The sequence below is a fragment of the Acinonyx jubatus genome, chromosome A2 (genome assembly GCF_027475565.1).
Source record: "Acinonyx jubatus isolate Ajub_Pintada_27869175 chromosome A2, VMU_Ajub_asm_v1.0, whole genome shotgun sequence".
NCBI lineage: Eukaryota > Metazoa > Chordata > Mammalia > Carnivora > Felidae > Acinonyx > Acinonyx jubatus.
The window spans coordinates 129,722,846-129,749,174 of record NC_069383.1 but is presented as its reverse complement, the minus strand read 5'-3'; the positions used below and the strand labels follow the sequence as shown (position 1 = coordinate 129,749,174).

The 26,329-nt window shown below is 40.3% G+C and overlaps 1 protein-coding gene across 6 annotated transcripts in view; it reads right to left on the bottom strand.

Annotated features, from left to right (window-relative positions):
• The window catches only part of FRMD4B (FERM domain containing 4B), a 321,646-nt gene that overhangs the window by 207,253 nt on the left and 88,064 nt on the right, over window positions 1-26,329 (bottom strand). For all 6 annotated transcript variants that reach the window (XM_053219080.1, XM_053219079.1, XM_053219085.1 and 3 more), the window contains exon 2: window positions 12,380-12,506. The gene's annotated coding sequence lies outside the window, so the exon portion shown is untranslated. The remainder of the gene's footprint in view (window positions 1-12,379; window positions 12,507-26,329) is intronic.

Sequence of the window (26,329 nt, the reverse complement as noted above, 5' to 3'; positions counted from 1 at the left end):
TTACATGTCCCATTCCATTAAATCCACCCAATCATGGTACAAAACAGATACACAATAACGTTAATTTTATAAATGAACCACAACACGATAGGTATTATTATTGCCTCTATTTTTCAGGAGGTTTGGAGCGGTGAAGGAGAAATTCGCCAAAGGCTCTAAAATAATTAAGTAGGCAGCAAAGAGTGGAACACCATCTAATTCCAGAGTTCAAGCTTAGTGACTACAAAGTATTGCCCGTCTTATTTGTCAATGCTAAAAGAAAAAAAAAAACACCTGAAAGATGACAATTCATTTCAAAGCCTACCATAACAGGTTAGGCCCTTTAATGCCTGATACTTGCTAAAGTTCGACAGAGAGCAGAGGCTATTTCCTGAGCAGCTTGTACAAAGTCAACTCCAAGGACATGCTAATCAAAATGGGGCATAAGCACATGATATCCATATCAGTCAGAGTTAAACAACAGAATGGGCCAAATTTAAGCCTCTGGCACATGCTGGGATGTAACAAGCCTCCTGTTCCAATAAGGTACAGTATCTTTCCAGTGCTCTATGGATAAGGTACGGATAAGGCTCGGATGGGCTTATAATAGAGACTTTCATTATTGTGGAGCTAAAGTAGACTTAAAAAAATTTTTTTCAAGTTTATTTATTTTGAGAGAGCATGTGCACAAGTGGGGGTGGGGCAGAGAGAGAATCTTAAGCAGGCTCCATACTGTCAGCACAGAGCCCAACGCGGGGCTTGAACCCACGAACTGTAAGATCATGACCTGAGCCAAAACCAAGAGTCGGACGCTCAACTGACTGAGCCACCCAGGTGCCCCCAAAATAGGCTTTTTAAAACGTGTGTGTGTGTGTCTGTGTCTGTGTTTTCAGTAGAGGCTACCAGAGATTACATTCATCTGAGAGAGTCAACACAGAAGGTTCCAGAGGTAGGTGGAATTTATATCCTAAGCTTGGATGAAAGGATTTTTCCATTCTCATTAACAGCAACCCATTGGTAATGCCTGCCTGGGGCCCAGTGTCAGGAAGGACTGTGGGACTGGTTCTGAGTTTTACAAAGAAAGCATGCTTTGCTGATTAATAAAGTGTGCTCTGGCAAGCGACATGAGGGTGACACATTTACTGCACATTTAATCATGACTAGAACATTCATGGAACTGCCATATTGGTTCACCACCACAGAGGTACCTCAGAACTGCCAGCCAGGACTGAGAGGAAAGATCACAGTGCAGACCTGGGAAATTTAAATTAGAGAATAATTTAACCTGTGAAAACATTAAGGTCTATGGGATTTACCCTCAGATGTGAGAAGGTAAGCCCATAGATGCTCTTGGGGGTCAAGATGACAGACAGGTCACTTGGCTAAGAAACAGGAGTGGAAAAAGGCAAGCAATATGGCTGACAACTTGTATTCCATACTGGCCCAGGCGAGTTTAGCAGACTTGCTATTTCTTCAGCTCAGCCTCATGGATTTGGGAGGTGTGACTATAGAACTTCTCATTTTTCTTATTTCTTTTCTTCATCATTTGAAAGGTTTTAGCAAAGTCTGCTTCAAAATGTCTGCCTGTCTTATGGGTGCTGAGGGAAAATGAAGTTTTGGCCAATGTTTGTCAGAATATAAATGGGAGGGGAGTGCCCCCTGGTGGTAGATTTGGAAAATCCCTAGTTATGTCCCAGATTCCCAAAAGTGTTCCAGGAAGCACTCAACCGCTCATGCTCTTCCATGGGAGCAGTAGTGGTAAAAGAACCCTGGGAAACAACTGTATATTATATAACATATACTAATATATTATTTAACATAATACATATGATTTCCCTTTCTTGGCAATTCACAATATTTTAAAAAATTTGTTAATGTTTATTTATTTTTGAGAGAGAAAGACAAGAGGGTGAGTGGGGGCGGGGCAGAGAGAGAGGGAGACAGAATCTGGAGCCGACTCCAGTCTCTGAGCTGTAAGCAAACAGCCCGATGCGGGGCTCGAACTCATGAACTGTGAGATTATGACCTGAGCTGAGTCAGATGCTTCACCCACTGAGCCATCCAGGAGTCTCAACACAATGTTTCTTAGTATGTTAATCCCTAAGAAGTCCCACAGTACAGAAATTCTAACTCTTTGTAATTCACCATTTCCTAAATTTGTTTGAACATAAACATGATTATTTAAAAAATTTTTTTTTTCAAGGTTTATTTTATTTTTGGGACAGAGAGAGACAGAGCATGAACGGGGGAGGGGCAGAGAGAGAGGGAGACACAGAATCGGAAACAGGCTCCAGGCTCTGAGCCATCAGCCCAGAGCCCGACGCGGGGCTCGAACCCACGGACCGCGAGACCGTGACCTGGCTGAAGTCGGACGCTTAACCGACTGCGCCACCCAGGCGCCCCGATTATTTTTTAAATTAATGTAAGGTTGTGGGAGGCATGAATCTTAGGATGAAAGAAAGAATATAAGAATCTTCTTTCAATATGGAGATAGTCTTTCCAGAGCTTTTTCCTTGATAAAGCTTAGAAAACTTACATTTTTGTGTATAGCATTTTCTTGCACCTCCTTCAAGATTGGCATTACTAAAAAACCAGGTAAATGTTGAAGAATAATTTCCAGCTGGAGATAAATTTACATATTTCAAGGCACAAGCTTTTACTGAAGAAAAGCTAAAAGAGTATCAATACTCTTAAGCTTTCCAGGTATAACCACCTGGTAGAAATTCTAGGCATGCTCCCCCAGTATATAGACAGCTCCCCTGATACTACTAGATGGGAAAACGTAGTGGCTCAGAGCACTGTGGGCTCTAGAACCATCTTTCCAGGGCTTGACAGCCAGCTTTACCTCTCACCAACTGTGTAACCTTGGGCATGTTACATAACCTCTCTGGTCTCCACGTCCTTTCTCATCTCTGAAATGGAAATAACAGCCTTTCCTGGCTCTGTTGAAGATTAAATGAGTTAATATGTGTAAAGTCTTTAAAGAATGCCTGTGAGGTGGCTGGTAATTTCTTTCTGAAGCGGCACTACTAAAGTCAGAAGTATCATTTAAAGGATCACTTGAAAGGAAAATAATTTTTTTCCCTTTGAAAATATTGCTCTTTCATTTTGGGCCATGAGACCATTAGGAAATTTTGGCTATCACTAAAGTGCATTAGGGTGGTAATTTAGCTATTTTTTTTTTAATTTGGAAACATTCGGAAATTTTTCCTCTTAATGTTATTTCAAAGTTGTGGTAAAACACATGTGAGATGAAAGTTACCATTCTAGCCATTTTTAAGTGTAGGGTTTTGTGGCAGTAAGTACATTTATATTGTTGGACAATCATCATCACCATCCTTCCCCAGAACATTTTCGTCATCCCCAAAGGCCACTCTGTAGCCATGAGGCAGTGACTCCTCATTTTCCCCTCCCCCCCAGCCCGTGGCAACCACTATTCCACCTCTGTCTCTATGAATTTGACTAGTCTGGGAACCTCATATAAACGGAATCATACAGTATTTGTCCTACTGTGTCTGGCTTGTTTCACTCGGCATAAAGTCCTCAAGGTTCTTCCATATTGTACCATGTGCCAGAATGTTCTTCCTTTTTAAGGCTGAATAGTATTCCATTGTATGTATAGACCACATTCTGTTTATCAATTCACCTGTCAATGGATGCTTGGCTTGCTTCTACCATTGGCGGTTGTGAGTAATGTTATGAATATTGGTGTACAAGTATCTGTTCAAGAAGTCTCCACTTACAGGGGCGCCTGGGTGGCTCAGTCGGTTAAGTGGCCGACTTCGGCTCAGTTCATGATCTCATGGTCTGTGAGTTCGAGCCCCGCGTCGGGCTCTGTGCTGACAGCTCAGAGCCTGGAGCCTGTTTCAGATTCTGTGTCTCCCTCCCTCTGACCCTCCCCCGTTCATGCTCTCTTTCTCTTTGTCTCAAAAATAAATAAACGTTAAAAAAATTTTTTTAAAAAAAAGAAGTCTCCGTTTACAATGCTTTTAGGTATGCACTCAGAGGTGGACTGCTGGATCATATGGTAATTCTAGCTTAACATTTTTTCTTTCAAAAAATTTCTTTAATGTTTATTTATTTATTTTGAGAGAGAGAAAGAGCGAGGGGAAGCGTGAGCAGGGGAGGGGCAGAGCGAGGAGGAGTGAGAGCATGTCAAGTGCAGGGCTCGAATTCATAAACCATGAGATCATGACCTGAGCCCCAATCAAAAGTCGGATGCTTAACCAACTGAGCTACCCAGGCACTCTAATTCTAGTTCAATTTTTTTTGAAGAATGGTCATACTGTTTCCCACAGTGACTGCACCATTTCACATTCCCACCAATGCACAGGATTCCAATTTATGCACAGCCTTACCAGCACTTTTTAAAAATACATATATAATAGCCATTCTAGTGGATGAAGTGGTATCTTATTGTGGGATTTGATTTGCATTTTCCTAATGATCGTTTAACATTTTTAAATGGTTTTCAAGCAGACTTCCATATGAAGGACACATATTTTAATATCTATCATTCATTTGACATTTAGATATTCCTATATTTGTATATATCTTTGATGATTTTAAAGTTATTTCTTGCTTTGAAGGGAATAAAAGACCTTGCATCTGTTTTCTATTTATTTTAATTAAAGAAAATGTTTAACAGTTAACTTTGAAGAATGGAAGTGAGAGCCTTTAATATTCAACATCATAAAATACATTTCCTGTTTGACTATCTTTACATAAATCATGCAATAATTTTGAAATAAAAACATTTTTAAAAATAGGAAAATTTAAAAAATAAGAACCATCATTTTGTGAGACTTCAGAGCCAAAAGAGAGTCTGTTTGTTTCTTTGTTTTAACCAAACTTCAGCAGGAAATTTGAGTACCAGCAGAAACACATCAAATTCCTCAACATTTAGTGTTCTAAATTTCTTTTTTAAGATTTATTTATTTTTGAGACAGAGAGAGACAGAGTATGAATGGGGGAGGGTCAGAGAGAGAGGGAGACACAGAATATTAAACAGGCTCCAGGCCCTGAGCTGTCAGCACAGAGCCTGATGCGGGGCTCGAACTCCCGAAACGCGAGATCATGACCTGAGCCGAAGTCGACACTTTTAGCCGGCTGAGCCACCCAGGTGCCCCTTAACATTTAGTGTTCTGAATGCCAGTCAGTCTCCAGGTATCTCTTTCAAACCCGGTTACTCACACCTAATGATTGCCTATTACATGCTTGAGAACATCCTTATTTGTTTTCTTTTGAATTTATTAATTATTATATTTTTCTTTAAATGTACTTTAACCAGACTGTTTTTTTTCAAATTCTAGAAGCTACATATATTCCAGAGCTAAAAAATAAGCAAACAAACTTACTGGCTTCTAAATATGAAAAAGAAAACTACCCAAATTAAAGTAATAAATACTTAAATTAATATCTACAAAAATTAATGTATTGTCAAACTTTGTTAGTTGATAAAGTGTAGCTTATATTAAATTACATTATGTTTTAAAGTAATTTCAAGTTACATTTTTTACTCGGCATGAATCATCAAGGATACATGATGAATCCTGAAGAATTATAGCCAATAAGAAACTAAATGAGTTTCTTGTAATAAATAATTTCAAAATGAATTAAAAAGCCTTTAAAAAGGGAAGAGAGTAAAAGATTAACTTTAATGTGGGATACATGTGAGTTTTAATATGCTTGATATCGTGTAGGGTGGGTATCTAAATGTAAAAATTGTGAGGGCTGACAAATATCCTTAGATGTCCCTCACCGTAATAATTCAAATTAAAACAAATTAAACACATCAAGGGGCACCTGGATGGCACAGTCGGTTGACTGTCCAACTTTGGCTCAGGTCCCGATCTTTTTCTGTCAGTTCGAGCCCCGCATTGGGCTCTGTGCTGACAGCACAGAGCCTAGAGCCTGCTTCAGATTCTGTCTCCCTCTCTCCCTGCCCCTCCCCTACTCACGCTCTGTCTCTCTCTCTCTCTGAAAAAGAAATAAACATTAAAAAAAAATTTTTTTTAAAAACAAACAAAAAAACCCCAAATTAAACACATCAAAAAAACCTCTCCTCTTCAAAAGACACCATTGAGAAAAAGAGAAAACAAGGTAGACACTGGGAGAAAATATTTGCAAAGCAGACATCTGAGAAAGGACTTGCATCCAGAATATATAAAGAACTCTCAAATTCAATAAGAAAACAAAACACCTGGGGTGCCTGGCTTGCTCAGTCAGTAGAGCATCTGACTCTTGATCTTGGGATTGTGAGTTCAAGCCCCATGTTGAGTGTAGAGATCACTTAAATAAATAAAACTTAAAAAACAAAACACCGACTTCTAAAAAATGCACAAAAGATTGAATCAGTTCACTGAGAAAATATACAGATGGCAAGTTAGAATGTGAAAAGATATTCAGCATCAGTCGTCTTTAGGGAAAAGCAAGTTAAAACCACATAGAGTTATTACTACATACCTATCAGAATGGATGAAATGGAAAAAGACTGGTCATACCATCTACTGATAAGAAGGTGAAGGAACTGGAACTCTCTTTCAGGGCAGGTGGGAATGTAAACTGGTACAACCACTTAAGAAAACAGTGTGACAATTTCTCAAAAAGCTGACATATACCTACCATAGGATCCAGCCATTCTACTCCTAGATATTTACCCAAGAGAGCTGAAAGCCTATATTCACATAAAGACTTCTACATGAATATGCGTGGTAGCATTATTTGTAATAGTGGAAAACTGGAAATAACTCAAATGCCCATCAGCGGTGAATAACTCAACAAATGGAGGTTATTCAGGTAATGGAATCCAACTCAACAATATAAAGGAATGGAACATCATACACAGTACAGCATGGATGAATCTCAAAATAATTATGCTGAGTGAAAGATGCCAGACAAAACAATTTGTAGTGTAGGATTTCATTCATATAAAATTGTAGGAAACGCAAACTAATACACAGTGATAGAAACAAGATCAGTGGTTGCCTGGGGTAAGAGAGGAGTGGGATAGGGCAGGAAGGGCAGATTACAAAGGTGCATGAGAAGACTGAAGAATGATGGATGTTTTCATTAACTTGATTATGGTGATGGCTTCATGAGTATAAACATATGCCAAAACTTACAAGGCTGCCCACTTTATTTTTTTATTTTTTATTTTTTGGCTTCTCAGCTCTGAGCTGCTGCTTTATTTTACTGCCTAAGCAGTGCCAAACATGCAACAAAAAGCAAGACACTTAAGAATTCTCAGAGGATCCTCTTTCTTAATTATATTTGAAAATATTTTGCCAGTTTCATCTTCCCCCTCATCCTTCTCTTTGCCTTTTTTTTGTTTCCTTGAGACATAACTGACATACAGCTCTGTGTAAATTTAAGGCGGACGGCATAATGACTGGACATACACACGTTGTGGAATTATTACCAGGGTAAGTTTAGTTAGCATCTCCCTCCTCATAGAGTTACAACGTGTTTTCCTCAAATTTGACACTCTGTTTTAATTTATTTTTTTCTAAAGTAAACTCCGCACTCAACCTGGAGCTCGAACTCATGACCCCCATGCTCTACTGACTGAGCCATCAGGCACTCCTCAAATTTTACCCTTTAAATATGTGCAGTTTAATTGCTGGTCAGTTCTGCCTTAATAAAGCTATTAGAAAGCCCTTAACTGTAACAATTAAACATGGCACAGGCATATAAAGAAGTAAGTAATCTCCACTCATCTGACACCATTCATGAGATCATCTCCTTGAGGTTTCCAACATGAAGTGCATGCCCTTCCATATATTCTCTTTACTTATATGAACCTGTGACTACGTTATAGGGTTTACACATTTTGCAAAATGGATGACCCATTCAAATGCTATTTTCACGGAATTTTATTATGGTTAAAAAAATCTCTTATTATGCATAAAAACTTCTGGGTGTTCTGATATTAAGTCTCATTATTTTATAGCCAACATGCCTTAGATGCTTTACCAACAAAGGGGATGTAAAACTACGAATAGAAGCAGTTTCCTTTGCAGGAAATTACTAGATAGAGGAGTTGGTCTTCTTTGAGGGAGGGATAAGATCAAGTTCTTTCTATATCGAGAGCCTGTTTTCCACAAGATGTAGTTTAATTTAGAAAAGGAAAACTATTTCTTGTTTTAAACTGTAATTAAATTCTCACTCCAGGTTAAACATTGCACACACAGGGATGTTATATGTGAACACATTCAATTGGAAACAGACCTTTCAGGATTGTTTAGGTTGTAAACTGGAAAATGGTACCAATTCTAGGGTTTTACCACAGGTCAGGATGACTTTTTAAAAAAAAACCCTTCAATTGAAAAAATGTTAAAATCTATGCTTACTGTGAAACATGCAAAAAATATACAAGGATAGGGGATAAAATTTTCTTCTCTCCTGCTCTGCCCCTCATTCCATCTGTTAGACAATCACTGTCAACAATCTGAAGGTAACTTTCCAGACTATATGGTGCCTGTGGGCACACGTGTGTGTGGGCCTCCTTTTATTTTTTGTCTGCTCATTTACTTTTTCTCTCAAGTTTTAAAAAATTCTGATAAAATAGATACGACATAAATCTGCCATTTTCATCATTTTTAAATGTACAATTCGTTGGCGTTAATTTCATTCACAATGTTGTGCAACCATCACCTCTATCTAGTTCCAAGACTTTTTCGTCACCCCAAACAGTAGCCATTAATCCCATTAATCATTAATGCCCCATTCCTCCCTTGTCCCAATTCCTGGTAATCTCTACTTGCTCTATGAATTTGCCTAGTCCAGATAATTCACATAAGTTGAATCGTACAGTGTTTGTCCTTTTGTGTCACTTATTGTAATGTTTTCATGGTTTTTTTTTGCTTTTTCCCCCCTTTTTAATGTTTATTTATTTTGAGAGAAAGATAGAATGTGAGTGGGGGAGAGGCAGAGAGAGGGAGAGGGAGAGAATCCCAAGCAGGCTCTGTGCTATCAGCACAGAGCCCAACATGGGGCTCGAACTCATGAACGGTGAGATCATGACCTGAACCAAAATCAAGAGTTGGACACTTAACCGACACTCAGGCACCCCTGTTTTCAAGATTTATGCATATTGTAGCATGTATCAGAACTTCATTCCTTTTTATGGCGGAAGAATATTCCATCAAAGACCAAATTTTGTTTATCCATTCATCTGCTGATGACACTTAAGTTGTGTTCATTCGCTTTTGACAGACATGATCATAATACACACAATTTCAGGAGCTTTTCCCCTTTCAGTTAATACATTTCAGGGGCTACCTTGTCCTATTGGATGGAAATACCACCACTTATTTACTACTCTTCTATTAGTAGACACATAAACTGCTGCCATATTTTTGCTATTAAAACAGCGCTAGAGCGAACGTACTTGTGCATACAGTGTTTTGTATTCAGACCAGTTTGTCTGGAAGACAAACTCTTAAAAGTTCTATTATCTGGTCAATGCGAATGTGCATTTAACATTTTGACAAACACTGCCAAGTTAGCTTCCAAAAATATGGCCACTGTTGACAGTCTCATCGACAGTGATCATGAGAGCCTTTCTGTCCATGTCTTTCCCACAAGGGGTATTTAGAACTTCTTTCATTCTTGCCAGTTTGACAGGTGCACTTGGTTATTTAAATAAGGTATACTATAATCAGGGCTGATATTCAGTAGCAATGCATACGTGTAGCTGCACTTAATATTAAAATACAAAATTTTCTCCGTAGTGTTGGGCAACCGATCACTGCCCTGAGCCTTACCCTCGAACCCCGCCCATCTCCACACAATCCAGCAACTGAAGGGAAACACCCTGCCTGGCACTACGGCCTATACCCATTTAAGTTGGTCCTTATTTGTGCTGTGCAGTTAATGTTTAGAATCTTTCTCCTGCCTCCATGAGTCAAATTTTTTTGTGAGACCCATTGATTATCTCCTTGCTCTAATTCTGAATCTCCAGTCCTGTAAAGCGATCATCTGACTCAATTACAACACCTGTGCTCCTGAGATCAGGGACCCTGTCCTTCTCATTCATTTTTTCACTCCCAGAATGTTTTTCAAGTACATCAGATACAGCAGTTGCTGGACCAGGATCCCAGAATATTATTGTGAAAACATCATCCCAGCCTCACAGGACCTACAGACCAGTAAGAAAGGTAGGAAAAATAACTGAGGAAGCAAATAAAGAAAATAATTCCCATTAAGAATGAGTGCCCTAAAGGAAACAGGCTCTGATGACAAGTTAATGAATGATTAACTTCTGCCCTCATTGCCTATCTGTATGTCCTTTCTTATACCTACTTTATTTTCTTTTAAAAATTAAAAAAAATTTTTTTTAACATTTATTTATTTTTGAGAGACAGAGTGAGACAGAGCACGAGTTGGGGAGGGGCAGAGAGAGGGTGTTGCACAGAATCCAAAGCAGGTTCCAGGCTCTGAGCTGTCAGCACAGAGCCCGATGCAGGGCTCAAACTCACAAACTGTGAGATCATGACCTGAGCCGAAGTCAGACGCTTAACCCATTGAGCCACCCAGGCACCCCACTTATACCTACTTTAAATAGCCAAGCTCATCGCCTGTCAGACTGGCAAGGATGAGAAAATTTTTGAATGCCCCTTGTTGCAAGGATATGGACAAAAAGACCCTCAAAGTTAGTGTTGATGAGAATGACAACAAATGTAACAGTGATATTTTTGGAAGACAGTGTCATGGGGGGGCGGTGGTTCTCCTTAGTAGACAGGTCTGAGACGGAAAGGAAAGTGCAAAGGAGTCAGGTGCAGGGAGGGAGAGTATACAGGCTGCACTGGGCAGTGTGTGCAAAGGCTCACGGGTAGTGTGTGCAAAGGATCTGTTGTGATTGAAAGGGTCAGGAACAAGGTATGAGTGAGCCCAGAATGCAAGTGGGAGAGGCTGGAGATAAATCCGGCTAGGGCCGATCACACCGTGCCTTACAGATTGCAGCCAAGAGTCTGAGATGACCTGCTTTGTAATTTAAGATCCTACACCACTTAAGTTTATATTCTCCAATTGTTCCCGAAGCACCTATGACTACGAGTTTGAGAGACACACTGAGCCCCCTGTAGCTTTCTTTTATCCTTCCTAGTGCCCGTGGGTTCCCAAGATAGCAGCACGGACGGTGCATACGCGCCCAGGGTGAGACATATCCGCCTTCACTTCCTCTGCACCCTTTAGGCTCCTCTACCTCTCTGCTCCACAGAAAACAACAGAGATTTCCATCTCTGAAGGACACTTTACTCAAGGATAAAATCAGCCACTAATTATTGAGCACTTTCTATGTGCTCACCATTCTCCCAGGTGCTTTGTATAATATTAACTCATTTCATCCACGTATCCTCATCTACCCAAGAAAACGGAGGCGAAGGAAGATGAGCCATTTTGACCACAGTCATAGAAGTGGTCAGTGGAAGACCAAGAATCTTGAGTCCATGTCTTTGACTGCTCAAAGATAGTCCTCTCCAGCCGGGTTGGTGCATGGAAATTGCAATCCACCTGTTTATTTCACTCAAGGAAGCATTTTGAGAGACTGTGTAAATGCTGTCCTGAACTGTTGTACATTCTGCTTGGATACAACTCATACTTTTCACATTATACATCAATCTCCCTCAAATCAAATATGGGCTGTGTCAAATATGGATTTCTGAGATCACCTCATGTAGAAACATCCTGAGACATCATAGGCTAGCACTGCCCATGAGCCTGGCAGTTTGGTTTCCAGTTTGGGCTGCCACTGAAATATTTCAATTTCCCTCTTATTTTATTGTAAAAAGCCATGGAAAATAGGGGAAAGACCCAAAGGACTAACACTAAAGGTACAGAGCACACCTGTACTACAAGAAAGCTAAGGATGAAAATCACTGCATGTATAAAAATAATCAACTATTAGCTTGCTCAATTGTCCTCTGGACTTAAGCCGGTCAGTGTTCAACTGAGAACAAAAAGATAATAACTTTACAACTGTGTGTATAAAATATTGGAAATATATTGTAGGAAATGTGTCAATGGCACAGCACAGTTAGTACATCGGTTATTTTGGCTTTTGTTTGTTTTGCTTTCTGAAAAGAGAACCCCTTTGTAAAAGGTAAGTCTATTTTTCAACTTTTGGGCAGCTAGCTTTTATTTGAGAGTAAGGAATTAACTGTATTTACTAATTTTCTTCCTCATTTCTAGAACACAGATATTTTGATGGTAGATCATATTATGTATCCTCTCCTCTCCTCTCCTCTCCTCTCCTCTCCTCTCCTCTCCTCTCCTCTCCTCTCCTCTCCTCTCCTCTCCTCTCCCCACTTGGTAAGTCTCTGTACACTCACACACATACGTGTAGAAACCCACTTTCCTGTTCAGCATCAGAGTTCAGCATTTACAGGTGTCCACTTACCTTTAGTAGTAGGTATTCTTCTGACTTCCTCTTGCTTTCACTGTAATAATCTTCGGATTTTGTTTGCCATGCATAGTTGTCATCTTTTTCTTTCACACATTCTTTCTTCCGGATTTCTCACCAAAGCCTGTAACCCAGAAAAGAGACGCTCCTTAATTTCTGTAGGCACGCAGGAAAGAACTAGAGTTCTCAAATCAGTGACACTTCTAATTTATTTCTAGTTTTCCCTTGGCTGGCTACGGTTTAATCACCGTTTTAGAAATTTACCTAACGAGATTTAAAATAGAGCTATCTCGACATACAAATGAAATTGAGGCTGTTCTCAACAACTAAGTGATTTGGCCTCTTACATAATGCATTTCATTGAATAGACAGTGTTACCGTCTCTGTAGAAGGAGATTCCGCAGGGCTGAAAGTTATCTACAGTAGTTGTAAATTCAGGGTGACAAAAGTGGGAGAAATCAATAAAGCATCACTGCAGAATCCATGTTACAGAATTACTGGAACCAGGATAGCACTCCGAAATCTCGTTTTTAACAGATGTCAGTTGTGGAGAGAATGAAGCACATGTCATGAATACTGATGAAATTTAGTGTGTGTCTTGCGCCCTAAAATGCTCATTTACATGTATTTGTCATTTTTCCTATAAAAGAAAAGGAAACAGCTATCCCTCGGAAGCTCTCCTTAAGTCGGGAAGTGTGCTTCTTGTCAGCTGTGGGCCAAACTGTTTCACACCCAGGAGAGTGTAAAAAGTGGACAAGAAGGCGGAAGCAGCAGGTGTGGCATTCACTGTTTTGCCGTGTGAGTGGATAAAACTCGACTTGTCCAACCATCCCGCACTGCACCTCCCCATTCCACCTGAGCCTCAGCTCTCCCTGGACATGGACACAGGCGTGAAGTGGAAGATGGCGGCCGGAAGCAGAAAGAATTCAGGACAATTTGTTCATCAGCACCTTTGCTCCTGTCTCCTTACTGATGCCATATGATACACCCATCTTTTCTAACAGGAACGAGATATTCCAGGGGCTCCACCACAATGAGAGCTGAGAGTTTCTTTTCTTTTCTTTTTAATGTTTATTTATTATATTGAGACAGAAAGAGCATGAGTGCGGAAGGAGCAGAGAGAGGGTGACAGAGAATCTCTGCGCTGTCAGCAGAGAGCCTGATGCAGGGCTCGAATTCACAAACCATGAGCTCATGACCTGAGTCAGAACCAAGCGTTGGATGCTTAATGGACTGAGCCACCCAGGTACCCCAGCTGGGAGTTTCTTGTGGGCAATATTTGCAGTATCCTTTTAGGACAAAAATAGATTTTAGGAAACAAACTAATTTACTTATCTTTGAATCTTAAAGCCAGTAAGACCCTAATTTTATGTGAGGTGTGTTAAATTCAATATTAAAATGCTAACAAAAAAATTAAATTTAAATAGTGGGATCTAATGTTGATAGAGTGTAGCCATGGGACTGCCGTAATGGTTTGGGTAGGATGAAATCAGAATGAAGACCTCTCACATCCAGCCATCTCCTTAGACCCCGTGGCTTCCAGGGAAAATACTGGGTATAGAATATACGAGAGGGATAGTGTAGTCCCAGCCCCCACTTTACGGTAAGATAACTGAGGCTTCGAGAGAGGGAAGGGGACCTGCAGTAGAACCACATGGAGAACTGGCAGCATCGTGACTCCGTACGTTTTCTGCTTTATCAAAACGTCTCACTACAACTTCCATGTGTCCACCAGGTTACATAAGTTCCTGGACTCGGGGTTAGACCTTGTAAATAGTGATATAACAAGCAGCCTGGATCACAGGGCAGAAGAGAGAGAAAGGCAATCATTTATTGAGTGCCCACCATAAGCCATTTAGTGCCCAGGGCATAGCACTTACATTGCAGCTAATGCTTCCGGGAACTGTGAAAATCATATAGGAATCATTATCTTATGAAGATGAGGAAACTGAGTCACGGCAAGAGGATACTTTGTTTGAGGTGACACACAGCTAGTAAGTTCTTTGTTGTTTTTGTTTTCTTATTTTAATTCCCGTACAGTTAATATACAGTGTTGTAATAGTTTCAGGTGTATGATACAGTGATTCAACACTTCTATACATCACCTGGTGCTCATCACAAGTGCACTCCTTAACCTCCATCACCTATTTCACCCATCCCCCCCACCTACCTCCCTTCTGGTAACCATCGGTTTGTTCTCTTTTATTAAGAGTCTGCTTCCGGCGCCTAGGTGGCTCAGTCAGTTGAGCATCCGACTTCAGCTCAGGTCATGCTCTTACGGTTCGGTTCGTGAGTTCGGCCCCACATCGGGCTCTGTACTGACAGCTTAGAGCCTGGAGCCTGCTTCCGATTATGTGTCTCCGTCTCTCTCTGCCCTTTTCCTGCTCACACTCTGTCTCTCTCTGCCTCTCAAAAATAAAGAAAACTAATAAAAAAAAAAAAGAGCCTGCTTCTTAATTTGTCTCTTTTTTTTCCTTTGCTCATTTGTTTTGCTTCTTAAATTCCACATATCAGTGAAATCCTATGGTATTTGTCTTTCTCTGACTGACTGATTTCTTTCTTCCTTCCTTTCTTTCTTTTTCTTTCTTTCTTTCTTTCTTTCTTTCTTTCTTTCTTTCTTTCTTAGCAGCAGGTAAAAGTTTATTAGAGTAAGATTAGAAAGGAAGAATAACAGGAAATCTCTCTTGACAGAGAGGGGACATTCGAAAGTGAATGACTTATTTCACTTAGCATTGTAATTTCTAGCTCCATCCATGTCACTGCAAATGGCAATATTTCATTCCTTTTTATAACTGGATAGTATTCCATTTTATATACACACATACACACACCATGTCTTTATCCATTCATCTATTGATGGACACTTGGAATGCAAACTGGTGCTGCCATTCTGGAAAAACAGTGTGGAGTTTCATTAAAAAGTTAACAATAGAACTACCCTATGAGCCAGCAGTTGCACTACTGCGTATTTACCCCAAAATACAAAAACACTAATTCCAAGGGATACATGCACCCTTATGTTTATAGCAACCTTATCTACAATCGCTAGTAAGTTCTTTGATTCCATGGCCCGATATACTCTGACTTCCTACCTGTAATGAGCAGCAACTGTAAACCCAGGAAATATGCATCTATTTGAAAACTCCAGATCCCAAGAATAGAAACGGAATGGATAGTGTTTTAAAGAAGACTAAAGAAGAGAACAGAGGAAACATAAGTTAAAAGCACTATGGGAGTATATTCAACAATTCAACTCTTAATGTGTAGGAGGGAAATGTCTTAAGATCTTTGAATATACCAAATATGCAAATGCAATTAGAACATATCATGTAACTTCACCCATAAAATTCAGTGAAGGATACTTGTCATATTAAGAACCTACAGGTGAGCAAATAAGTTCCAGGTCTCAGTGAGTTAGGATGCCTGAGATATGATCACCTCTTTGCTTAGGCTGTCATAACAAATGCCATATACTGAGTGGTTTGAACAGCCTTCACAGTTCTAGAGGCTGGAAGTCCAAGGTCAAGGTGGCAACAAGGTTTGATTTCTCCTGAGGTGCATGTATCTTTTTGAATTAGTATTTTTATTTTCTTTGGGTATACACCTACCAGTGGAATTACCGGATCATATGGTAATTCTATTTTTAATATTTTGAGGGACGTCCATACTGTTTTCCACAGTGGTTATACCAGTTTGCCTTCCCATCAACAGTGCACGAAGGTTCCTTTTTCTCCACATTCTTGCCAACACTTGTTGTTTCTCATGTTGTTGATTTTAGCCATTCTTACAGGTGTATGGTGATATCTCACTGTGGTTTTGCTTTGTATTTTTCTGATGATTAGTGACGTTGAGCATCTTTTCACAAGTTCGTTGGCCATCTGTATATCATCTTTGGAAAAATGTTTATTCATGTCTTCTGCCCATTTTTAAATTGGATCATTTGTTTTTTGTGTGTTGGGTTGTAGAAATTCTTGGTATAATTTAGATATTAATTCCTTATTGGATACATCACTTGCAAATATCTCCCCCCATTGAGCAGGTTGTCTTTTCGTTTTGTTGCTGGTTTCCTTTCCTGTGCAAAAGCTTTTTATTTTGGGGTAGTCCCAACAGTTTAACTTGCTTTTATTTCCCTTACCAAAGGAAACATCTAGAAAAATGTCTCTATGGCTGATGTCAAAGAGATCGCTGCCTATGTTTTCTTCTAGGAATTTTATGGTTTCAGGGGTCACATTTAGGCTTTGGTCCATTTTATTGTTATGTGTGGTATAAGACAGTGGTCCAGTTTCATTCTTTTGCATGTAGCTGTCTACTTTTCCCAATGCCATTTGTTGAAAAGAAGGTCTTTTTCCCATTGGATATTATTGCCTCCTCTGTCATAGATTAATTGGCCATATAATCATGGGTTTATTTCTGGGCTTTCTATTCTGTTCCATTGATCCACGTGTCTATTTTTGTGCCAGTACCATACTGTTTTGATTACAACAGCTTTGTAGTGTATCTTGACATACGGGATTGTGACACCTCCAGTTTTGTTCTTTTCGAAGATTGCTGTAAAGGTCTCATTTTCACTTAATTACCTCTTCGAAGGCTTTCTCTCCAAATATAGTGACATTCTGAAGTATCGGGGGGTCAGAGCCTCAACATATGAATCTTAGGACACAATTTAGTCCATACTGCCCACTCAGTAACTATTTCTGTTGCCACAGCAGTGCAAAGCCAGGTACTAGAAAAACAACAAACCTGCTACATGCCATCAACATTCAGCGTCACCCATAAAGATTCGAAGCCCTCTACTATTTGAATTCAGGCCCCTAAGGGTCTATTACAGGTTTAAAATTTTAAAAAATAAAGGTGGGAAAGGTCATGATTCAACAACCTTTGGTCACAACGGTCTAAACCAGGGGTCAGAAAAGTATCGCCTACAAATTAAATCCAGCCTGCTGACTGTTTCTGCAGGTAAAGTTTTTTGGCACGCAGTCACATCCAGTCATTTAAAGATTGCCTCTGGTCGCTCCGGAGCTACAATTACACAGCTGAATAGCTGTGCCGGAGACCCAAGACCAAAAGTATTTACTATCTGGCCTTTGACAGAGATAGTTTGCCAACTCCTGCTTTAATCTATGGTAGTCAGGGTTTTTGTTTTTTGTTTTATTGTAGGACTTTTCAGGGTCTGGAAAATATATGCTTCAAACTTCAAGGGAAGGATATACAGTAAAACTGCATCTTGCATTGGAAGTAATTTCTAAAGTCAGTTCAAACTGAAAACTGTGAATGATCAGAATGAACACTGGGAATCCCTTAGGGAAAGTGCCACACCATACAGTCTACCATCGCACGTCATCATCAACATGGCCAGGTTTTCCTTCAAAGTTGCAACAGATAAAATTGCTTTTGAGCACCACATGAAAGAGTTGGCTTTCTTTACGGGCCCCTGCATAAAAACATGCCTACGAATCGCCCTCGGCATGGTAAGACGCTTGAAGACACTGAGAACTGCCAGGAGGGTCAGGATACCAACTCACACTAACGTCTTCAATTTGCCAAAGTTAAATATGCACTCGCTATGACTTTGCAGGAGGTGGTTGTTGTTGCTGTTGTTTGCACTGTTTCCCAATTTAACCTCTCCCATCTCAGGCCCCAAGCCCCCAGTGCCAGAAGCTTATAATAGGACCTGTGTTTCATGGCATGCATTTAAAGAAATGCAGAAATACTAAAATACATGGGTATTAGGGACCAATCAACTGAACAGAAGACATGTATGACGCTTTCTTAACACTGATTATAAAAGAAGTGTAGGACAAAGCCGCAATAAGACACCACTTAATACCCATTAGGTGGGATATTTTTTTTTTAAGTGAAAAATAACAAATGTTGGTGAAAATGAGGAAAAGTTAGAACGCATTGCAGATGGGGATGTAAAATGGTGCAGCCTTTGTAGAAAATGATTTGAAAGCTCCTTAAAAAATTAAACATAAAATTACCATAAGATACAAGAATTCTGCTTCTGGGTACATACCCCAAAGAATTGAAAGCAGACGGTTGTGCACCTGTTCATAGCTGCATTATATGTTATATTGTTCACAGTAGCCCAAAGGCAGGAATAATCCAAGTGTCCACTGACAAGATAAATGGATAAACAAAACGTGGTATATACATACAATGGAGCAGTATCCATTTTTAAACAGAATGGAATCCTGATACATGCTACATTGTGGATGAATTTTAAAAACACTATGGTAACTGGAATGAACCAGATGCAATAGGACAAATATTGCATGATTTCACTTGCATGCGGTGCCTCGAGTAGTCAAATTCATACAGATGGAGAGTAGAACAGAGGTTATCAGAGCATAGGGGACTGACGAATGGAAGTGATTGTTTAATGGGCGCAGAGTTTCAATTTGGAGTGATGGAAAAGGTTCTGGAGACCCATGGCCATGAAGGTTTTACAACACTGTGAATGTACTTAACGCTGCTGAACGGCACCTTTAAAAAAAGTCGGAAGGGTAAACTTTTTTTTTAAATTATTTGAGAGAGGAAAGAGCACAAGCAGGGGAAGGGCAGAGAGAGAGACAGAGACAGAGAGAGAATCCCAAGCAGGCTCCACACCGTCAGTGCAGAGCCCGTAACAGGGCTCCATCCCACAAACCGTGAGATCATGACCTGAGCCAAAACCAAGCGTTGGACACTTAACCAACTGAGCCACCAAGGTGACCCTAGAATGGTAAAATTTACATTATGTATATTTTACCACAATAAAAAATGCTCCAGAAAAAAAATAAAAAAGAAATGTAGGAGCGTAATTGCAGGGATGGGGATAGAGAGGGCTTAAATTGTTCATACAGAATGTCTCATTCTGCTAAAAAAAAAAAAAAAAAGGCAGCCAACAAATCTTTGGCCTGCTTAGGTGACAACATCATAGCTTGGAAGACAGAGGAAGCAATAAAGGGAAGTGTTATTCCAGAAAGACCTTTAGGTGATAGAGAAATGAAGCAGAAAAGCGGTCACGTGCCCTTGGAGTTCAAAGTAGTATTGGCAGGGACGCTGGGGTGCTCACTTGGCTCCTCCCGGGCCCGAGTCTTCTTCCAGCACAACCTCACTGCCCCCTTGTCCCCATGCTCACTCCCATGCTCACCCTTCCATTCGCCCCATCCACTGTCCACTCAGCAGCCTGAGTGCTGGCGAAAATACAGCATTACGCAAAGGATGATGTGACAAACTCCTGTCCGCGTCACTGTGCCGTCACTCAAAATGAACTAATGTTGTTCTTCGCATTCATTAACTCTTTTGAGAGATAGAACCACATGGAACTTAAACCCCTCCAGTTCACACATGGATATGCCTGTGTGTGTGTGTGTCCAAAACAACATATCCTACAGTAGTGTAGGTTTTACAGTTTTTATAAGGTATAGCATGCTGTATATTACACTGTACTCCACATTGTTTTTGAGACATCTTCATTTTGGTCCATACAGATCTAGGTCATTGACTGTTGTATGGCACTCTATAATACAACCATACCATAGTTTAATTCTCCTTTTCTGGACTGATGGCTATTGGGCGGGTCCAATCATGACAAAGGATGCTCCGATGGACACCCTTCACAATCCTCCTCCAGAGTCCAGATCCCTCTGTTCAGTGGCAGAGGCTGTCCCGGCTCATTAGTATTGTGGCAGCCCTGTGTATACCTGCAGCACTTTGTCCTGGTTAAGTCCAGCTCTCCTGGGGGCATCTGAAAATGCAAGAGAGCTCTTTTGTGAATTGGGGGTGGAGGAGAGCAGGGATGCTAAATTTCTACAGTGCATGAAAGTCTCGAGGGACAGAGACTTGCCCCTCACAAAATACCAAGTGCCCCTCCTTGGAGAAACAATGTTGCTAACTTTCTGTCGACAGGAAAATCTGTTGTGGAATATGTGCATTCTCAAGTGCAACTGGGGGATGACAACTTATTCTCCAAGTGCTGTTTATCTCAATTCCTTGCCAAGTTTTACTTGTCTAATTCAACCTTTTGAATTTCTGCTACTCCGACAGGCATAAAATGCTATCCTGGGATTTTAAACTGGCATTTCTTGCTTTTATCAGTGATGTGGAAAGCCTTTTCACATTTTTCTTACTCATTCATGTCTTCCCCTCAAGACACGGACTGTTAGTAAGTGGCCCATTTTTCCTACTGGGTAGTTTGACTTTTCCTTATTGATTTACAGGAATTTGCTAGAGATTCTAGAAACCTGGCTTTTGTCAGTTATTTCAGGTTGCAAATATCTTCTATGGGTTTGTCACTTGCCTTTTAATTTTATGGCATTATTTTGTGCAGAAGTTATACATTTTGACATAGTGAAATCCATCAACTTCATCATTCTTGAGTGGTTTTGTGTCTCTAGCTTACAAAATCTACGTTATCCTAACGGTATAAAGATACTTTCTTTTTATCTCCCTACAGGTTTTGAACTTTTACATTTTATACTTAGGTTTTCAATTCACCTCAATTGATTTTTGTACAAAGTGTAAATCTGGAAACTTATTCTTCCATAAGGAGAAATAACTTACTTCTGATACTCATTTACTTCTGATATTCTATGTTTTCCATTCTGAATTTCAATGCTTCCTGTGTCTATAGGGAAGGGTCTATATTTGTTCAGTCTCTATTCTGTCCCACTGATCTATTTTTCAATACCGCTATACCAATAACATAATGTCTTAATTACTATGGTTTTATAAATATTTTGATAATTAGGGGAAACCTTCATTCTTTCTTCTTTTGCAAACCTCCCTTATTACGTTCTTGAATTTTTATTTTTATTTATTATTAAAAAAATTGTAATGCTTACTTATTCTTTGGGGGGCAGGGGCAGAGAGAGGGAGACAGAATCTAAAGCAGGTTCCAGGCCCTGAGCTACCAGCACAGAGCCTGACATGGGGCTTTAACTCACGAACCATGAGATCATGACCTGAGCCTAAGTTGGTTACTTAACTGACCGAACCACCCAGGTGCTCCAAATTCTTGCATTTTTACATTTCCATTCAATTTTAGAATGCTGTTGGGATTTTGTTCAGAACCTCAATGAATTTATAAATCCTTTCTTCGGTAAAAATCAGCATTTTATAATATTGGTCTTTCCTTTCCATGTATATGGTATATCCTACCATTTCTTTAGTTCTTTTGTGGTTCCCAGTAACTTTCTCCTGAAGTAGTTGCACATTTTCTTAAAACTGGACTCCCAGTTTCTATATAATTTTGAGTGCTGAAGTAGTTTTTTTTTTTTTTAAAAAAAACCTCAAATCTGAAGATATCAACTGTCCTTCCCTGAATGTAGGTCTCCTGAGGCTTTCTATTACACTTAAAATAGAATCCAAACTGCTTACTGTGGCATGATTACAGTATGTGGCTTGGCCCTGTCTTCCTCTTGAACTTTAACTTGAATCTTGTTTCTTTATACATGCCAAATATATCGAGCTAATTTCTCCTCAGGACCTTGTCCTTGCAGCCTCCTTTTATGGAAACTTGTTCCCCAGATATGCACATGGCTGGTTTCTTCTTGCCACTAAGGCCTCAGCTCAGATGTCACCTCTCAGGCTGTCCCTTCCCACTAGAGAATAGCCCTTCAATCATTCATAATGGCATAGCTCCTTTATTTCTTCACACAGCTCTTGTCACCATTTAAAATTATCTTGTTTAACTCTATTGGTGTTTCTCCATAATAGACTGTAAGCTCTACATAATTGGGACCCTACTGTCTTATTCCCTCCCATGTCCTCAGCACCTCAAATGGTTTCTGGTACACACCAAGTAGTCAATGAATAGGTATTGAATAAACAAGTGAGTGAATGAATGAACGAACTTGGATTTCACCTTGTCCCCTGGTTGATCCTTCTATGTCCTCTTATATCAGCGAAGTGTTCCCTTTTTCCCACTGGCCACATACTAGCAAATAAATAATAATCTGCAGACATTTCTAGTCTCTCAAAGAAATAGCTTGACCATCGGCATACTTATAAAGGGAATTCCAAACACATCTGTGTTCTGAAAATCCAGGTTTCTAGCTTATATGGAACAGAGAAGCCTTCATTCTCCCATTCACCCTATTTCTACTCCCAAGAGATAACCATCGACAGTTTCTTTGTGTGGAGTCAGAAACTTTTTACCCATTTACTTGTATGTATGTATGTATCTAGCTATCGTCTATCTATCACAGGTTAGAGAATTTGAATGACTCAATATGGGAAGTTTTATTCTTACTGACAAAGTATTATTTTTCAATGGATCTGAGTTTGTTAAAAAAGCAGATTCCTACTCCCACCTCTAGAGGTTCTGATTTCACAAACCAGGGGTGGGTCCCAGAAATCTTCATTTTCGACAAGCATCCTAGATAATTCTGATGCAGGTGGCTCAAAAACCACCCTTTGGGAAATGCTCCCCAAGTCAAGGCCATTTAACACCATCCTTATTTAAGACCATGCATCCTCCTGAACACTAGGGGGCAGATGGAGCCACGTGCATGCCCAGTGTTAAGATGTCACAACCCCTTTGCTCAGAAAGAGGGTGTGGCAGATACTGAGCCTCCATTAAGACCCCAAGAATCTAGACTGCTTGTGAAGCCACATCAGCAATCAGGAAAACAGCTCAAAACTGAGAAAACCTGGGTTCTAAACTCCACACTGCCCCGCACCTCAGTTTCTTCACGTGCAAAATGAGAAGTTGGACCAGATAATCCAACAAGCCCCTTTCCACACTAACATTTTATGAGAAACTTTAACATCACATGGGTTTCTTTGTGATTGGGCTATGGCTGATTTTGATCCTGTACCTTCCAAATTTTCTAGGACGGGCTTAGGCTATTTTTATAATGCAAAAGAAAATAATCCAAAACATTTAAAAAGATTTTTCTCATCGTTACTCCAACAGCATTTTCACAAACTGAGATGCTTCTGTTTCAGTGCTAATGTTCACTACTCTCCATGAATACAGAGAAACAACAAAATCTCAATGCGCCTAGGTCAAGGCAATTTAATGCCATTCTTGCTTGTTTGAAGCAAATTTAAAATTTGCTTAATAGGCAAAATTGAATCTGTGACTCTATACAAGATAGTAAACATGGAAACGAAACAGCCCAAGATTCAATCTCAGCCCAAATCTCATACTACATGGAGAAATGAGCAATATTTAAATATTTAATAATACCTTGTAATTTTTATAGACTCCTGGGCTTCTGAGTTTCTGACAAAGCAATCCCCGAGCCATAATTAACAAAAAGAGGCAACCTTCCCAAAAGTTTTCCAGAGCACAAGTAAACTCCTCAAAGTACTTCCTTGGCAGTGAGTGTGTTGGGAATAGTGGCATATCAGCAGTAAACAAGAGCTAGAAATAGTTTGGATATTGCTCTGAACTGATGACGGATGTTGGCTGAAATGGCTTTTAGGAAAAGAAGGTTGTGATTAGAAAATCATGACATTTCCAGCACTCATTTATTAGCATGTCTGGAAAATCACAGATGAGAGATAACAGAGTCTTTGCAACCTGAGTTCCATTCACAGGATGTTTACAAATAATTAACTGCTATTCAATCTTCAGAGTCATTTGGTCAGTGTCCCAAAGGCAAAGCAAGGATACAGACACCATAACCAATCACTGTAGGTGGTCTCCTAATAAAGACTTCCATTAGCTACTAGTTGCTCAGACCATAAAACTATGGATGCTTTCCCCACCACTTCCCATTGCTCCAACCCTCGCAGCACTACCACTATGGTCCGCCCCTCGATTTGTTCCTATCTCCTTATTTCTAATGCCACCAGTCCAGTCCAAGCCACAATCATCTTTCCCTTAGACTATTTCAACAGTCTTCTTATTAATTTCCCCACTTGACCCAAGACAATCCCTTCTTCACGTAGTGGCCATATTTACACATCAGATAATTTTTCCCCCTGCTTAAAGCCCTTCAATAACTTCTTATCATTATTATTTTTTTGAGAGAGGGTGCAAGTTGGTGAGATGCAGAGAAAGAGAGAGATAGAGAGGGAGAGAGAGAGAGAAGTGGGGCTCCCCCAAAGCAAGGCTCAAACTCACTCAAAGCAGAAATCCTGCTCACCCAAAGTGGGGCTTAAGTACACCGATGTGGGACTAAAACTCATGAACGGTGAGATCATGACCTGAGCTAAGTCAGATGCTTAATGACTGAGCCACCAAGGTGCCCCGATATCTTCTCATGTTCATGGAATAAAACTTAAGTTTTATCTGCTCTCCACCTCTGAAGCGTCATTTCACGACAGTCCTTCTTCCACCCTTGATATTTCCCACATTTGCTTCCTTTTCCTTCCTTACTTTGCCGAGCTCATTCTCACTTACAGTCCTCACTGCTCAGATTACTGTTTCTCTAGACTGTCACGCAGCTGGTTCCACCTCATCTTCCCAACTCAGCATGCAGGATCTTCCCTGACCACTATATCCTGTATGGTATCAACCTGCATTTGTGTTATTCTCTACCCTTGCGTATTTCCCACATAATCCTGAAATTACATTGTTTACTTGATGGCTACCCACCCCTCCACTAGAACGTAAGCTCCCCGAGGAGACTGACCTTGGTTGTCCTATTCACTGCCGAACCCTCAGAGTCCAGGACAATGCACACAGTACTCAATGACTTTTTGTCAATGGGGCACCTGGGCAGCTCAGTCGGTTGAGCGTCCGACTTTGGCTCAGGTCATGATCTCACGGTCCACGGGTTCGAGCCCTGCGTCGAACTCTGTGCTGAAGCTCAGAGCCTGGAGCCTATTTCAGATTCTGTGTCTCCCTCTTTCTCTCTCCTCCCCTGCTCACGCTCTGTCCCTCTCTGCTCAAAAATAAACAAACGTTAAAAAAATTTTTTTTAAATGACTTTCTGTCAAATGAATGTATGTGTTGTTTTAGATTCAAGCAGAACCCAACTTTTCAGTGCTCCCTGTCCATTCAGAATCAAAACACAATTACCTGCCCATGCTACAAGTTGTTAATGTGCAGAAGAGACCTATGCTTCTCCAAGAACAACCTCATCATTACCCCACAATTAGGTTAGAGCCTCCAACTTAGAGCTCATTGCTCTGAAAGCAGAAGATTCTTGGGAGATGTCAGATGAAGCTTAAAACCTCGTTGACAAGCTGACTCGTACAGTGTATCTTGACTTGGAGGAATGATTGTGTAGCTTGTCAACGCTGGAAGTGAAGGGTTTACAGTGTGAGTGGGTGGATCACTGTGTCACATGGCCTGAGGCAGGTGGATATTTTTAAAATGCTAAGGAAATCTGCTAGGATAGTCTGTACACTAGCCAGGCATTCAATCGGGGGGAGCTCATTTGGGGCCCAGATAAGAGATTCAACTAATTTTACATGCGCCCCATACCAAGGTAATTTCACTCTGACTGGCAGAGTGAACTACGGAGGGTTAGCAACAGGCAATTTTCTGCACAGTATCATGATTTATAAATCATTTCTACCAGTTTGTCATCTCTTTTGTTTCTCGGGGCAATTCTAAAGGTTGGTCAAATACTTGTTACACCGATTTTATTGTATGTGTGTGTATCAGACTCCATCTCACAATGAGTAAATACTGAAACTTGATTTGGAATCAAAATCTTGGAAGATCAGTGTTTAGGGAGTATACTCATAAACCAACGAAAGATATTGCAAAAGGCATTTTATTATTTTTTATTTTTGAAAGTTTATTTATTTGAGAGAGAGAGAGAGTGTGCATGCACACATGAGTGGGGGAGGGGCAGAGAGGGAGAGAGAGAATCATAAACAGGCCCTGCACTCAGCACAGAGCCCGACGTGGGGCTCAATCCCAGGAACCCAGAGACCATGACCTCAGCGGAAACCAAGAGTCAGACGCTCAACCGACTGAACCACCCAGGTGCCCCAAAAGGCATTTTAAAAACCAACTTTAGGGGCGCCTGGGTGGCTCAGTCGGTTGAGCGTCCG